This window comes from Durio zibethinus, chromosome 5 (genome assembly GCF_047325235.1).
Source record: "Durio zibethinus cultivar Kanyao isolate XHJ-2024 chromosome 5, ASM4732523v1, whole genome shotgun sequence".
Taxonomy (NCBI): domain Eukaryota; kingdom Viridiplantae; phylum Streptophyta; class Magnoliopsida; order Malvales; family Malvaceae; genus Durio; species Durio zibethinus.
In genome coordinates this window covers 5,822,770-5,839,364 of record NC_143166.1, presented here as the reverse complement: position 1 = coordinate 5,839,364, position 16,595 = coordinate 5,822,770, and positions in this window count along the sequence as shown.

Genomic DNA, 16,595 nt, shown 5'->3' with positions numbered 1-16,595 from the left:
AACATATTGGAGGATAATTTTTGATAAAAAAAATCTTACCAACATATTAGAAGATATTTCTGAAAATAAATTATTTTCACAAACAAATAAATTTTCAATCCTACCAACATATTAGAGGATAATCTTTGACAAAAAATCTTACCAACATATTGGAAGATATTTTTGAAAATAAATTGCTTTCATAAATAAAAGTTTTTTTTTAAGTGAATCCAATGATTGAGCCTTTTTAGAGTGGGACATTAGTCTTCATGAATACTTTTGAAGTGAGAAAATTTTCTTAAATTACTATCAAATTATTAGAGTAATTTTAAGATTAATTTTCAATAATTAAATTATTTGGTAAAATTACAAAAAGACTTTACAACTTGGATAATTTGAAATCAAACTAGTACCATCTTTTAGGCGCTGTGAGAGTGCTATAATTTTTTTCATATGTAACTGTACTCCAAATCTAAAATCTAATTTTGTAGATTAGAATTTACCTTTTAAAGATACCCGAATTAAGTTTGGGATCTCTTTTTAAAATGGTATAGATTCAATTAGGTGACTAATCATACCTAAATAAAAAAGATTAGTGTTGCGATAAGGTTATACACCTATACATTATGACAGTTTGGTGACTTCACTAGGGATATCAAGAGTCAGGCCAATAAATAATTTCTTGTTATCTAAGCCTAACCTAATAAATTTAAGAAATTTTCTCATTGTTTTGTATTATTTATTTATTTATTTATTCATTTTATATATTTGTTATTCATTTGCACATGTATAACATGAGTTATACACTCGAGTTTTATCCCTTATAAGGGAGTAAAGTACCATGCCTTCATGAGATTTAATGTCTCCACATGGGTTAGTGAAAAACTCCTACTTAAATTGAACAATTTCTGCTTATAACCTATAATAAGTGAAAACTGGGTACCTTATTAGTCTATAATGGATAATGATGTAAGGAACAATTTGATAACCGTAAGACTATCAAACTTTAAATCTAGCATGTAAATAAACCTTAAGGGCCTGAACTTAAGTTAGAATCGTGCCTTCTCTGTTAGAAATTCTTAAATAGGACACATGATAGGATATTTATTCTGCTTGTAAATTTATATATATATATTATTGTATATATTATTTGCATACTAACCCTTATGTTATTCTTTGTATTTATATATTGTTTTTTGTTTATATTATATGCCTACTAGCCCTTTTCTTTTCCTACACATACATTCATATCATTAGGTTTATCATAAAGAGTAATTGCCACAATAATTTGAACAAAAAAAATCTTAGTTACATCTATGGAAAGCCTAGCAAAGTCCTCTACTAGTATAAAAAGGGAATTTGAAGAGTTGAAGTTTACAAACAACATATTAAAAAGGGAAGTTCAAGCACTCGAATAAGAAAATGATGAATAGAAAAGTTTGTTCGATGACATTAACATAACACGATCATCCACCACTCGAGAGTTGGCTCAATTTTTGAAAAAAAAAACAGACAGTTGCAAGCAAAGCTACAAGAAAAGGAAAATGCAATTTCTGAGGTACAAAGACACATCCAAATGCTAAATAGAATTGTGGTTAAAATTGAAATTTGAAACATAAATGAGAGCTGTGAATAAAGAGTGTGAGTAATTAAAGTAGGCATATGTGAAAAAGCATAATCAGTTAGAGTCCTTGATTAACCAAATCACTATGGTTGCTTACAAAGCCAAGGACATGATAAAAAAGATTGAAAAATGAAAGACAAAAGTACTGCCAGTGAGAATACATGACCAAAAATTGTTAGATTTTCTTAATGAAGTGCAAAGCCCATATCGACAAGTTAAGGATTTCTTTCCTCAATAAACTTTAGACTTTTCATGGATGTAATATTAGATTTAGTTAAAAATAACTTTTAATTCAATAAAGATTTTTTTGTTAACAATTGTTATGTGATAAATTCTCTTCATTGCATTTATGCATTTATTTTCATTGATAATTGGATGGTTTCATGAATATCATTCTAAACATGAACCCTATTTGTGGTAAATCAAGGTTTAAGGATAGCTCAACAAACTTACCACAAGTATAACACTTGAGTCCAAGCTAAAAGAATAGAGTAAGACAATACAAGCCGCATTGAAAACTTAGAGATGGCTAAAAAAGAAATCAAAAAAAAAAATTGAGCAAAATCCTTGAAGCATTGGGTAAGCTAACTAAAGGAAAAATAGTAGAAGAAAATATTTCACATGATATTATTGATCCTCTATATCCTTTGAGTTATGGCCTGTATCAAGCCTATTCTACTCAAAGCTGCTTACCATAATAGTTAGCATTTTCTACAAGCTCTATTTATTCATGAATGCTACATGCACCTAGCCAAAAAAATGTTCAAAGTTACATCAACCCTGCATTCATTGAAAAGGTAGTTAAATCTATCCAAGTTTTCAATTCCAAAAGTGAAACTAAAATTGAAGATGGTTGAGTTTTTGGATGACTCTAAAGTTGATTACAAGATAAACATGCTCGATGAAAGATTGTGAGCTGTGAAAGGTATTGATTTTTACAATTTTATGGATGCCACTGGGTTTTTTCTACTTTCAAATGTGGTTATACCTCTAAAATTTAAGGTTTCAAAGTTTAAAAAATATAACAGTATGAAATGTTCCATCACGTATGTTACAATATACTATTGTAAAATGGTAGTTTACCCTAGTAATGAAAAACTACTCATGCATGTATTTCAAAATAGTTTCATTGGTTTTGCTGGAAGGTGATATGTCCAGTTAAACAAAACTTGCATCTGATCATGGAAGGATTTGACTCATTCTTTCATCAACCAATATCGCCACATCATTGATTTAGCTCTTGATCGTCTTTCTTTACAAAACATGGAGAAGAAGGTAAATTTTTCAAAGAATATGCCCAATGATAGAGAGATATGATTGCTCCAATTCAACTTTTTTTTATTAAAAAAGAAATAGTTGTCTTGTTTGTAAATACCCTAAAGCCACTGTAGACACCCAATTTGGTCCAGGCCCGGATCAATTGGGCCTGGTCCAAATAGGTATGACCATTTTATTTTTTATTTTTTATTTTGTATCTTGTGTTTTTATTTTTTTGTATCTTATTTATTTATTTATTATTACTATTTATTAATATATATATTTTTATTTATTATTTATCTGTTGATATATATACTTTATTATTATTATTTATCTATTAATATTTTTATCTATTAATATATTATCTTTATTTTTTATTTTTTTCTTTTCTTTCTTTCTTTTTTTGATTATCCAATTGGGATTAGGATCAGGAACAACTGAGATTCTGGCGTGAATTTAGGGCTGGTAGAGTTGAGATTGGATTTAAAGATTGAATCCAAATCCTAGAGGGAATTGGGATTGATTAGAAACTCTTCTGATCAATCGCTATAAATAGGTGCTGGAATAGAACAGAAAAAAGAGCGAAAAAAGAAAGAAAAAAGCTGTTCAGAAACTTCAGAAGCAATTTCAGAATTTTTGGGAAAATTTTAGGTGAATTTTTTCTGGAAATTTCTGGAAAATTTTCAGATTTCGATTAAATTTTTCAGTGAAATTTAAATTTTTTGATGAATTTTTCGACACCGGTTGAACTTTTCGGCCAGCTACTCAGTTTTCGATAACTATTTTCAGAAATCGACTAACTTTTCGGTGACTTTCGGTGAAAAACTCAAATTTTGATGATATTTTCCAGAATCTGACGAGATTCAACCAGAGTTCTTCCTTCGAGTAGAAAGAGGGAGTAGGAAAAAAAGGGAAGAGAGAAAAGAGGAGATTTGTTAAAAAATAGAGGATATAGCCTTTTATACCTGTTGAAAATGACGTCGTTTTGGCGTTACTGTTCCTAAAGTATCTGCGCATTTTAAAATCGGACGACCCGACCCAAACGTCAACCCGCGTGCGACCCACGTGTGACTCGAGTGTGACTCGAGTGCGAGCAGTTTCCAAAGTAGAACCGAGCTGAGCCGCGTCTTCAAGCCATTTTCTTCTTCAAGCCGAGCCCAGCCGAGCTGTTCTCAGTTTATTTATTTATTATTATTATTATTTATTGATTAGATTAGAATTATTTAGTACTTTTTTATTTTATTTTATTTTATTTTTATTTTATTATTTTCTTTAAATAAAATTCAAGAAAATATATATATTTAAGAAAAAGTTGAAAGTATTAATTTTCCTTGAAAATAAGTTTTTTCTAAAAAATATTTTTGGGGAAAAGTAAAGTATTCATTTTCCTTAAAAATAAGTTTTCAAAAAATGATTTTTTTTTAAGAAAAGTTGAAAGTATCAATTTTCCTCAAAATTAAAGTTTCTAAAAAATATTTTGGGAAAAAGTTGAAAGTATCAATTTTCTTTGTACAAAAGCAATGAATTTTTGAAGAGAAAAAGATTTATATCTAAAGCTAAATCATTTTTTTATTTCTTTTTTTTTTATTTTCTTGAATTTTTTTAATGTTAAATAATCCGACGATAGAGCCTCTGTAAGTGAAACAATAGTCTCGTTGCATACTCTTGAGGTGAGGGAATTTTTTTAATTTTTTGCTAAAAGTATTAGAGTCAATTAAGAATAATTTTTAATAGTTAATTACTTGGTAAATTTTTAAGGCTTATTGGATAACACAAAAATTAAGCTGGTACTATCTTTTGATGGGTGTTGTGAGGGTGTTATAACCTTCCTCACACGTAATCAAACTCCCGAACCCTGTTCTGGTTAGTAGCCTGAACCTATTCTTTTAAGGACCCTTAGGCTATGTTTTTTAAAAGGATAGATTCCTTAGGTGGCCAATTACACCTACATAAAAAAGATTGGTGGCGACTCTTTAAGTTAATGTCTAGTGATAGATCTTCGGATCTAGACGTTATGATAGCTTGGTGACTCCACTAGGGACATCTAAAAGCCAGGCCAACAAATAAATTTGTGTTATCCAAAAGCCTAATAAAATTGAACCTTTTGTATAGATTTTTTATTATTCATTCATGTTTATTTACTTTATTAATTATGTCATTCATAGGCATATGCATAACATGAGCTCTATACCCGAGCTCCGTCCCTCTAGGAGGGAGTAAAGTACCTATTGCTTTCGTGAGGTTTAATGCCTTCGCAGTGGCTAGCGAAATACTCATACTCAAATTAAATCTTTTTCGCTTGAAGCCTGTAATGGGTGAGGATTATAGTGCCTTACTAGTCTGTGATGAACAATGATATAAGGAACAATTTGGGAACCTTTAGACTTTAACCTTAAACCACATATAGTGAACCTTAAGAGTGCCTAACCTATAGATAGAGCCATCATTCTTCCCTTTTAGAATTAACCAAAAGCATATGGTTCATTCCTCTTATTCTGTGTGATGTTTTAATTTACTTAGTTATTTATTTATTTCTTTTTTTTTGGCATACTAACCTTTTCTCTCATTCTTTTGCATTGGTTCATGCTCATATCATAAAGTTGCATAAAGAACATTTGCTTGAAAGACGGTCTTTAATAAAAATTTTTCATGGATTCCACAGAACGACTAGTTTGTTTTTCATTTGTATTAGCACATTGTGGTCACCCAACGAAGTAAGGGTCCAGTAAAAAAAGATTCAACTGAAAAGGAGGGATTGCTTACCAATCGGACATGATTCTACCTTGTCTCAAGAAATATATGCCCTCCTCAAATAAAATAATCTAAAAGATTTGGTTGATATATGGAAAAAGATGAGTCCGTCAAGACAAGAGCAGTTTTGCCAGATACATGGGCATATAGCACACCTTCTTGCAGTAGTTATCGACGACCAACTAATCAGAGCTGTAGCCTAATTCTGAGATCCTGCATATAATTGTTTCATCTTTAATGAAGTTGATATGACACCAACCATCGAAGAATATTCAATTTTATTGGGTTTGCACCTTAAGGCTCCTGATAAGATATATGCCAAAAAACATAATTCAGAATTTCGTAAGGGTTTGGCTCAACTCATGGGGATAGATAAAGAAGTTGTGGATTCTCATACAAAGAAGAAACAAGAACATATTTGCCTACCTTGAAAGTTTTTTCATGAGTTTCTAGTGCAACATGCCAATAAAAAACGGGGATTAGATATATTTGCCTTAGTCATATACGAAATGGTGATATTTCTGAAGGTTTTGGGTTACATTGAAATAGTGGTGGTTGACTTCTTCGAGAGTATGATCAATGGTTGTAATCTTTCAACGGTAATATTAGCAGAAGCTATCAGATCTTTGAGTTACTATTGTCGAAATAGAGGGCACTTTATAAGCTGCATGCAGTTATTATACTTATGGATGAAAAGCCATTTTGAATGGAGAAAAGGTATTTTCTCGAAGCTTTATATCTGCAATCGAGCTTCGATCAAGAAATTCTGTGAAAGTGGGTGGTCAGAATAAAAGTCTAAAAAAGAATGGATAACTTTCCTACAAAAATTGACCAGTGTCAAAGTAAGATGGTTGGCCCTGTGGATGAATCGTGAACTTATGTTGTATTAGTGTAGGGATAATACAGTGGTCTTACTTTTGGGTTTATAGGGAACGACAAATTATGTACCACTCCTAGTGAGAAGGCAATTTAAGGCAGAAAGTTTATTCCTATGACGCATGGGCTTCATCAGTTAGATTTCTCTTACAGTGACCCAAAAGCATTTCAGAGGATGAATGAGATGATTAAAGCATGAAAAAATCCTCAAAAAGTGAGTCCTAAACCGTTTACTGATAAAGTCACTCAAGGGTATTTACTTTGGAGAGAAAAGTGAAGATAAGAAATGGTATTCACTTATGAAAGCTTTCAACCGCCAACAGAAGGAAAGCTTGAAAAGACACCATCAGAATTAGAGCTTACGATAAAAAAATTTGAGTTTGAAAATGATAAGTTAAAGCAAAAAATCTAGAAGCTTCGAGAAAAAAAAACCAGTGGAAAGATAGAGCTGAAAGTCATGAAGCCAGGGTTTGCAAGATTGCTAGAGAACGCGATATAGCTATTGAAGACTTAGCAGAGCTACACCAAGAACATAAAAGGTTATGTGTGAGAGAAAGGGCCAAAGAGATAACTATTGTTGAGCTGACTAAAGAGGATATAAGATTGAAGCAAGAGTATGCTGAATTGGAAGAAGAAAGTACCTAAGTACAGACAGAGAATAACATGCTGAATAGCTATTTAAGCAGGCTAAGATAAAAGTTGAATGAACAAGAAGACCGTATTGCTACATTGGTTAGAGAGCATAGAGAGTTATCATCCAAGTCTGGTGTGGTAAAAAAGAGAACTTAGGAAGACAAAAATACATTGAGCACCTAACGACCCAAATTTATAAAGGGGTATGCAAGGCAAGAAAGATCGTGAAAAAAGCAGAGACATTGAAACAAATGGTGACCCTAGTAAGAGAGCATGGATAACGTCTATTAAGCTTCATCGAAGAAGTCAAGGCCCAGTATGAACAGATCAAGCAATTTTATGGTTATAATTCTAGGATGATAAACTCAATGTAAATAAAAGTTTTTTGGAATAAATGAAATCTTTTAGTTAAATATCGTTTTAAGGCAAATGTTCTTTGCATACATGCATTTTCATTCATTGCATTCTCACTCATTACACTTAACAAAGTAACCACGAGATAGTCATATAAATTTGCTAATTCTAAGATATGGTATTCAAGATTCAAGGATAGCTCTATCTAGCGAGAACTCTATTCATCGATATAACATAAGAGCCAGAGCCAGACAAATAGAGCAAGAAAATTTTCATAGATTTGAAAAGTTAGAGAAAGCACATGAGAAGATTGAGAATGAGTTGAGTAAGATTCTATATGCTCTCAATAAACTGAATAAGAAAAAAGAAATAGAAGAAAACACAAGCCAACAAGGCCTCCCATCACAAGAAGTGGCTGACCCTTTATATCCTCCAAGTTTTGGTCCACCTCAAGCCCAGTCTACACAAGAGGTTCCACCACAACACTTCGCATATCTTACATATCCTAGAATGTCATCAGCCTCCAATCTAGGATATTACTGTAGCTATGTAAATTCTATCTTTATTGAAAAGGTAGTAAAATTGATTCCTGATCTAGATGACTTGAAAAATAAAGAGAAAGAAAAAGTAAAAGTAGAGGAGTCTCAGGAAGATCCAAAGATTAGTATGCTTGAACAAAGATTATGGGTCGTAGAAAAGATTGGATTTTATGGTTCTGTTGATGCTACTGGGCTGTGCTTAGTCTCAGATGTAGTCATTCCACCAAAGTTTAAAGTACTAGAATTTGAGAAATATGATGGTACAAAGTGTCCAAAAACTCATATCACCATGTATTGTCGAAAGATGACAGCCTATGCCCATAATGAAAAACTATTAATGCATGTTTTTCAAGATAGCCTTATAGGCTCTGCTGCCAGGTGGTATGTCCAGCTAGACAGAACCCGTATTCATTCTTGAAATGATATGACTCATGACTTTATCAGTCAATATCGACATATTATCGATTTGGCTACTGATCGTTTGTCTTTGCAGAACCTGAAAAAAAAGGTAAATAAGTTTTTTAAAGAATACATCTAGAGATGAAATGATGTAGCTTCTCAGGTATAACTTTTTCTGACTGAGAAAAAGACTACAGTGCTGTTTGTTAGCATTTTGAAACTTCTCTATTATGAGAAGATGATAGGAAATGTAATAAAAAATTTTGCTGATATGATAATTTTAAGAGAAATTATCAAGAGTGCCATCAAGAATGGCAAGTTGGAAGGAGGTGAAGCATCCAACAAAAGAGTCTCAAAGAAAAAAAAAATTGAAGCTCAGGCTGTGAGCTTTGATAGACAGCAATTTGGGGGTTATCAACCTTACTTACCATAAGGATACCTTTCATATTATCCTGCTGTAAATAAGACTTCTCATTACCCATACCAACCATTTGCACAGTCATTTTATCCCCAAACATATCAACCTCCTCTTAGGCTTCAGAATACCACATATAGTCCTAGCACTCAGCCTACCCTAAGACCTCAAACTCATCCAGCTAGCCCAATGGTTGATTCACGGGAGCAACGAACTACTCATGAAAAACTTATCTTTGACCCAATCCCAATTATCTATACAAAATTATATCATGAGCTTTACAACAGTCATCTGATTGCTTCTAGTAAATTAAAGCCCCTCAAGCCACCTTACCCTAAGTGATATAATCCCACAGCCCATTGTGACTATCACTATGGGATTGCTAGTCACTTCACTAAAAATTATACCATTTTGAAACACAAAATGTAACGATTGATCAAGGATAGAATGATTAGTTTTGATATAGAAGGGGTGACTACACCAAATGTTAATGGCAATCTTTTGCCTAATCATAATATGAATGCTTTGAATGAAGAACAATAGTGCCATTTGAAGAAAAAAATGGCAGATATTAAGACATCTCTTAGTCAGTTATTTGATATTTTATAAAAAGCTGATATGATACAACTAGTGAGTCCACACAGCTATCATGAAATATATATAATCGACACTAGTTGTAAATATCATAGTAGGGTAATGGGTCACTCTATCGAAACTTATGAGTAATTTCACCAAGAGGTGCAAAAGCTCTTAGATTCATACCAGATGAAGGTCTACGAAAAAAGAGAAGACTTAGAAAGTGTTGAAGTACCCATGACTGATAAGCCTATAAAGCTGTTTCCAAAGTTGGTGACAATTCATTGTAAGAACAAGCTAAAGTCAATCATAGACAAATTCATTCCCAGGCCGGTAACTTTTGAAGTTTCAACTCCCTTCCCATATAAGGATGACAAACTTGTACCCTAAAAATATGACTGCGATACAGTAGTTTAGGGGCAAGAAGGGGATGTCTCTAAAGCTGACGCCTCCAATATAACTGGTGTAGGAGGCATTACCCGAAATGAAAGGTGCTACACTCTAAAAATATTAGAGAACGCTAAAAGAATGAAAGCCAAGAAAGAAGAAGGATGAAATAACCCTGAAGTAAAACTTGAGAAAGATCGTCCGAAGTCGGTGTCAGAAAAAGAAGCTTGTGAATTTTTTAAGTTGGTAAAATATAGTGAGTATTCAGTTATTGAGCAATTGAATAAAATACCAGCATGAATCTCATTACTATCACTGCTATTAAATTTGGAGCCACACCGAAATACCTTGTTGAAAGTATTGAATCGAACATATGTGGTAAATAATGTATCTGTTCAATATGTGAACCACATGGCTGGAAATCTAGTAATGTCGAATCACATTTCATTCAACGATGATGAAATTCCCTCGAAGGGAAAAGGAAATGCCAAGGCTGGAAATCTAGTCATGTTGAATCATAAAATTTTACCCATGCACAAGTAGTTCATCACGATCAAGTGCAAGAGTCATATCATAGCCAAGGTCCTTATTGATAATGGCTCCATTATCAATATCATGCCTATGTCAACTTTGGTAAGGTTACCCATTGACTACTCTCATATGAAAGATAGTTAGATGATCATGAGAGCTTTTGATGAGACCAGAAGAGAAATTCTAAGAGATATCGAGATGCCTTTGCAAATTGGGCCGTGCACTTTTAATGTAAAGTTTCAGGTGATGGATATCTCTTCTTCCTACAGCTGTCTACTGAAAAGGTTATGGATTCACATGGTAGATGCTGTACCCTCTATTTTGCACCAAAAGATCGAGTTTAATGTAGAAGGTCAATTGGTAATGCTAGTTGGGGAAGAATACATGCTAGTGATCTAATCATTGAATGTTTCGTATGTAGAGGCTATCGAAAAAGTAGTAGAATGCTCCTATCGATCTTTTGAATTAGTTAATTCTATAGGTGAAGGACTTAAAAATCAACCTTTTTCAAGAATAGTGATGAGCCAAGTCATCAATAAGGACTGGTATTTAGGATTAGGGCTAGGCAAGAACATGCAAGGAATAAAGGAACCCCTGACAGTGGTAAACAATAGTGAAAGGTTAGGCCTAGGCTATGAAGTAGCAGAATGGGATATCAAGAGAAGGCCAGCAAGTAAAATAGTAATACTAATGGTTATCCCACACCTATATGAAACTTTTAGACTTGGAGGATTCATGTACCCAGATACAGAAAAAAACATGAAAATAACTTTTGTCTAGTTAACCATTCATGCTATTGAAGATGAAGTGGGACTTAATCAAGAAGGGTGGGTTTACCTTTGTCCGTCAGATTATGAGCTGAACAATTAGAGTGCCATTGAAGTTTTTTTGACCTTTGAAACTAATTCAATGTAATTGAAACATCTCAATAGTATTGTCTAAGGCATTAGGGTGATCTTTCTTGTTTGGACTATTTATCTTTTATTATTTTAATAAAGATTAAGAATGATACATTTTCATTCATTTCTTCTTGTGTCTTCATTATTGCCATTTTTCCAAACACATCTTGTCAACATATCCCATTTCATTCAATTTCAGGTCTTTAAATGAACATGAAAATAATTATTATAACAATTAAGAGGTTAGTTTTGAGAATTCAATTAACACTGATGAACTTGACAATGAAAAAAATTATGAGGAATATGTTATGCCTCCAGACCTAATGAGATTGATTAAACAAGAAAATAAGTCAATTGAGCCTCATCAAGAGATAGTTGACTTAGTGAATCTGAGAGATGAAGAGAATAAGAAAGATGTCAAAATTAACACTTCACTTTCATCAAAAGATAGACAACGTTTGGCAGATCTACTTCAAAAATTTATAGATGTATTTGTTTGGTCTTATCAGGATATACCAGGATGAGCACGGAGATAGTAGAGCACAGATTACCCTTAAAGCCAGAATATAAGTCAGTTCAACAGAAACTGAGGTGAATGAAGCCTAAATACTACTAAAGATCAAAGAAGAGGTGAAAAAATAGTTTGATACAGGTTTTCTACAAGTGGCTAAGTATCTAGAGTGGGCAGCCAATATAACTCCAGTTCTTAAAAAAGATAGAAAGGTATGAGTGTGTGTAGACTATCATGATTTAAATAGGGCTAGTCCAAAGGATAATTTTTCTTTGCCTCATATCAACACACTAGTAGATAACACGGTAAGGCATTCAATTTTCTCTTTTATGGATGGTTTCTCAAGGTATAATCAGATAAAAATGGCTACAGATGATATGAAAAAGATCACTTTCATGACCATGTAGGAAACTTTTTGTTACAAAGCCATGCCTTTTAGGTTAAAAAATGTTGGGGCAGCATATCAAAAGGCCATAATAATACTCTTCCATGACATAATGCACAAAGAGATTAAAATGTATGTAGACGATATGATTACAAAATCTTGTGAGAATGAAGATCATGTCACTAGCCTCAAAACGTTATTTGAGAGATTGAAAAAGTTTCAGCTCAAGTTAAACCCAGCCAAGTGCACCTTTAAGGTAAAGTCAAGGGAAGTTACTAGGCTTTGTGATCAGTGAGAGAGAAATTGAAGTCGATCCAGACAAGATGTGGGCCATTCAAAATTTGTCACCTCTGAGTACACCAAAAAAAGTTCGAGGTTTTTTGGAAAGATTGAATTACATTTCTCGATTTATCTCTCAGCTTACCTACAAATGTGATCCCATATTTAAGCTTTTCCATAAGAATAATCCTGAAAAATGAAATGAGAAATGTCAAGTGACTTTTGATAAAATTAAACAATACTTGTCAAACCCTTCAATGTTGGTGCCACCTGTTCCAAGGAAACCTTTAATTCTATACTTGACAGTGTGTAAAAATTCAATAAGATGTGTGTTTGGGCAACAAGATGAATCTAGCCGAAAGGAGAAAACTATTTACTATCTGAGTAAAAAGTTCATGGAATATGAATCCAAGTATTTCTCATTAGAGAAAATGTGTTGTGCATTAGCATAGACTGCCAAAAGATTCAGACAGTATATACTCTATCATACCACATGCTCATAGCAAAACTGGATCTAATTAAATACATCTTCGAAAAGCTTTTTTTGTCTGAAAGAATTACTAGATGGCAAGTAATACCTCAAAATATGATATTATATATGTAAGCCAAAAGGCAATAAAAGAAGGCACTATAGTGAAATTTCTTGCAGATCGTGCTACTGAAGAATATGAACCAATGAGGTTAAAATTCTTTGATAAAGATCTAATGATTATTTTCCAACTGGAGAAGGGGAAGCATAAAGAAAAGTGTTGGAGAATGTATTTTGATGGAGCTGCCAACGCCTTGAGACATAGAATTGGGGCAATTCTGATCTCTCCAAAAGAACAATACTGCATTGTAACAGTGAGGTTAAATTTTAATTGCATAAATAACATCGCTGAATATAAGGCATGTGTCATAGGCCTACAAGCTGTTATAGATAAAAGTATTTGGGGATTCAGCTCTAGTTATATATCAGTTGAAAGGAGAATGGGATACGAGAGATTTAAAACTCGTTTCATATCATAAGTATATTTTAGAGTTCATAAAGTAATTTAAAGATATCAAGTTTGACCATTTAGCTCAAAAAGAGAATCTGATTGGTGATGCCTTGGCTACTCTGGCTATAATGATTCGAATTAATAACAATATTGGTATTCAGCCTATCGACTAGATGTTAAGGATACGCTAGCTCATTGTTCCAATGTAGAAGAAGAGGAGGATGGGAAACCTTGATATTATGATATCTTACAATATATTAAAGATCAACAATATCCAGTTCAAGCAACAAAAAATGATAAAAGGGTCATTCGAAGATTAGCCATGAGTTTTTTTCTAGATGGGGATATTTTGTACAAAAGAAGTCGTGATTAAGTATTACTAAGATGCGTAAATAAGGCTGAAGCAAGAAAAATCATTGAAGAGGTACATGATGGAATATATGGGGCACATACCAGTGGACATATGATGGTGAAACAGATCATGAGAGCAGGATACTACTAGTTGATAATAGAGAGTGATTATATTGACTATGCTCGTAAGTGCCATAAATGCCAGATATATGCTGATAAGATCCATGCTTTGTCATCTGCTTTATATGTTATGGCATCACCTTAGCCATTCTCAATATGGGACATGGATGTCATTAGTCCTATCACCCCAAAGGCTTCTAACGGGCATAGATTCATTTTTGTGATGATAGATTACTTCATAAAATGGGTGAAGGTAGCATCATATGCAAATGTAACACAATCTGTGGTTTGTAAGTTCATAAAAAGAGAGATTATCTGTAGATATGGACTTTCGAAAAGAATTATTTCAGATAATGCTAAGAATTTAAATAGTAAGATGATGCAAGAAATATGTGCTCAATATAAGATCAAGCATCATAACTCGGCACCATACCGTCCGAAAATGAATGGAGCAGTTGAAGCAGCCAATAAGAACATAAAAATAATTCTTGAGAGATCGAGACTTATAAAGATTGGTATGATAAGTTACCATTTGCACTGCATGCATATCGAACATTAGTGTGCACTTCTACTAGGGTAACATCATTTTTTTTTGGTTTATGGGATGGAAACTGTATTACCAGTGGAAGTAGAGATCCCATCCTTGAGGGTTCTAAACGAAGTTGGATTAGAAAAAACTGAATGGATTAGAGAACGTTATGAATAGTTAAATTTCATAAAAAAAAGAGATTGACTGTCATGTGCCATGGCCAGTTATATCAAAGAAGAATAATGAGGGCTCATGACAAAAAGATTCGATCTTGTTACTTTCGAGAATCAGAGTTGGTCTTGAAGATAATCCTCTCAATCCAGCACGATAATAGAGAAAAATGAACTTTGAATTGAGAAGGGCTGTATATGTTGAAATAGACTTTCTTGGGTGGAACACTAATATTGATTGAGATAGATAGAAATGATTTATCCTATCGTATAAATTCTGATGCTGTGAAGAAATATTATGCTTGAAAAAAAAAATGAAATGAAAAAATGAAAGAAAAAAAATGAAAAAAAAAGTGAATAAAAAAGAAAGACTCAAGGCGAAAATCCTAAAAGGACGGTTTGAGTCATAAGGGGTTTATCTAAGTTAAAAATCTGAAAAGGTAGCTTAGATAAGGAGAATACAGCATCAAATTTGAAAATATATTGGCATGAAGGCTAGCAAATTTGAAGGAGCTCTAAGTTGTTAAATACATCAAATGGTTGGGTTTTTAGAAAAACCTTGAGATATGTTATCATGATTATCCGATTGTTCACTTTTAGGCATTGTCTACCTATACTTATCTTTATAATTCTTTCATGGCCAAAGTTTGCCAACATTTTGCTAATAAAAGACATTTTATTTCACTCTTTGTGTGCCTCTTCTGTTGATTGTTTCCCAACCATTCTTATTCTTTTATTCTTAATACCCTACAATGGAAGAAATGTGCAAATGCATTTTTATTTTTTAAGTTTGAAATAACGATTGATAAATGAATAATGGCATGAAAGATTTTTACATTACATTGAAGAAGTCAAGAATGATAAAGGCATAATCGAGACGTTCAGTTTCTGATAAGGACATTGAATTTGGAAAGAGATTTCTTACAAAAAGAATGTAAGAACTAAATGGAAAAGATGATTTAGGGTTACAATGGCTCGATCTTAGAAGAATAGCGTAACTTGGTCTTTGAAGAATCAAGGGTTCGAGACCCAAGAAAAGAGCTTGAGAAACTTGAGTACCACAATTGAATATGAATCAATTAGCCAACATTTGTATAGCATCATTAAATTTCACATGCATTGCATAGCATATACTACATTCAAAAAAATATAGTGCATAAATTCAAGAACCAGAGGTATTCTAAAATCCCACATAGAGAAGATAGATGTGAAGACATTTTTAAATTTGAAAAAAAACTTGTCAGGTAAGTTTCTAATCCTTGAAATAGGATATCTCTTGGTATCAGGGTTGATTCGTAAGACCTTTAGGCATAATCTCTTGAAATTCTTTCAAACACGATTTTCAACTCTTTTGGACATAATTGTCAAGGAGCAATTTATTTTTCAAAGTTGTGATGCCTCTATTTAGAGGAGTAATCTAGTTGTGATGCCTCTGATTAGAGAGCAATTTACTTTTCAAAAGTTGTGGAGCCTCTGTTTAGAAGAGCTATTTACTTTTCAAAAGTCGTTGAGTCTCTGATTAGAGGAGCTTTTTATTTTTAAAAGTTGTTAAGCCTCTATTTAGAGGAGCTTTGCTTATTTTCAAAGTCGTCGAGCCTCTGTTTAGAGGAGCTTTACTTATTTTTAAAGTTGTTGAGGCTCTACTTAGAAGAGCCTTGATCAAAATTTTAACAAAAAAAAAATATCAAGTTGAGTCTTGAATGGGTGTCTACATCTTTGCACAATTCCTGTTTCACAGAAAATATGTAAAGAAGGGCAGCTGTAGACACCTAATTTGGTCCAGGCCCGGATCAATTGGGCCTGATCCAAATGGGTAGGACCATTTTTTTTTATTGTTTATTTTGTATCTTGTGTTTTTATTTTTTGTATCTTATTTATTATTTATTTATTTATTATTACTATTTTTTAATATATATATTTTTATTTATTATTTATCTGTTGATATATATACTTTATTATTATTTATCTATTATTATTTTTATTTATTAATACATTATCTTTTTTTTATTATTTTTATTATTTTTTCTTTCTTTTTTTGATTACCCGATTA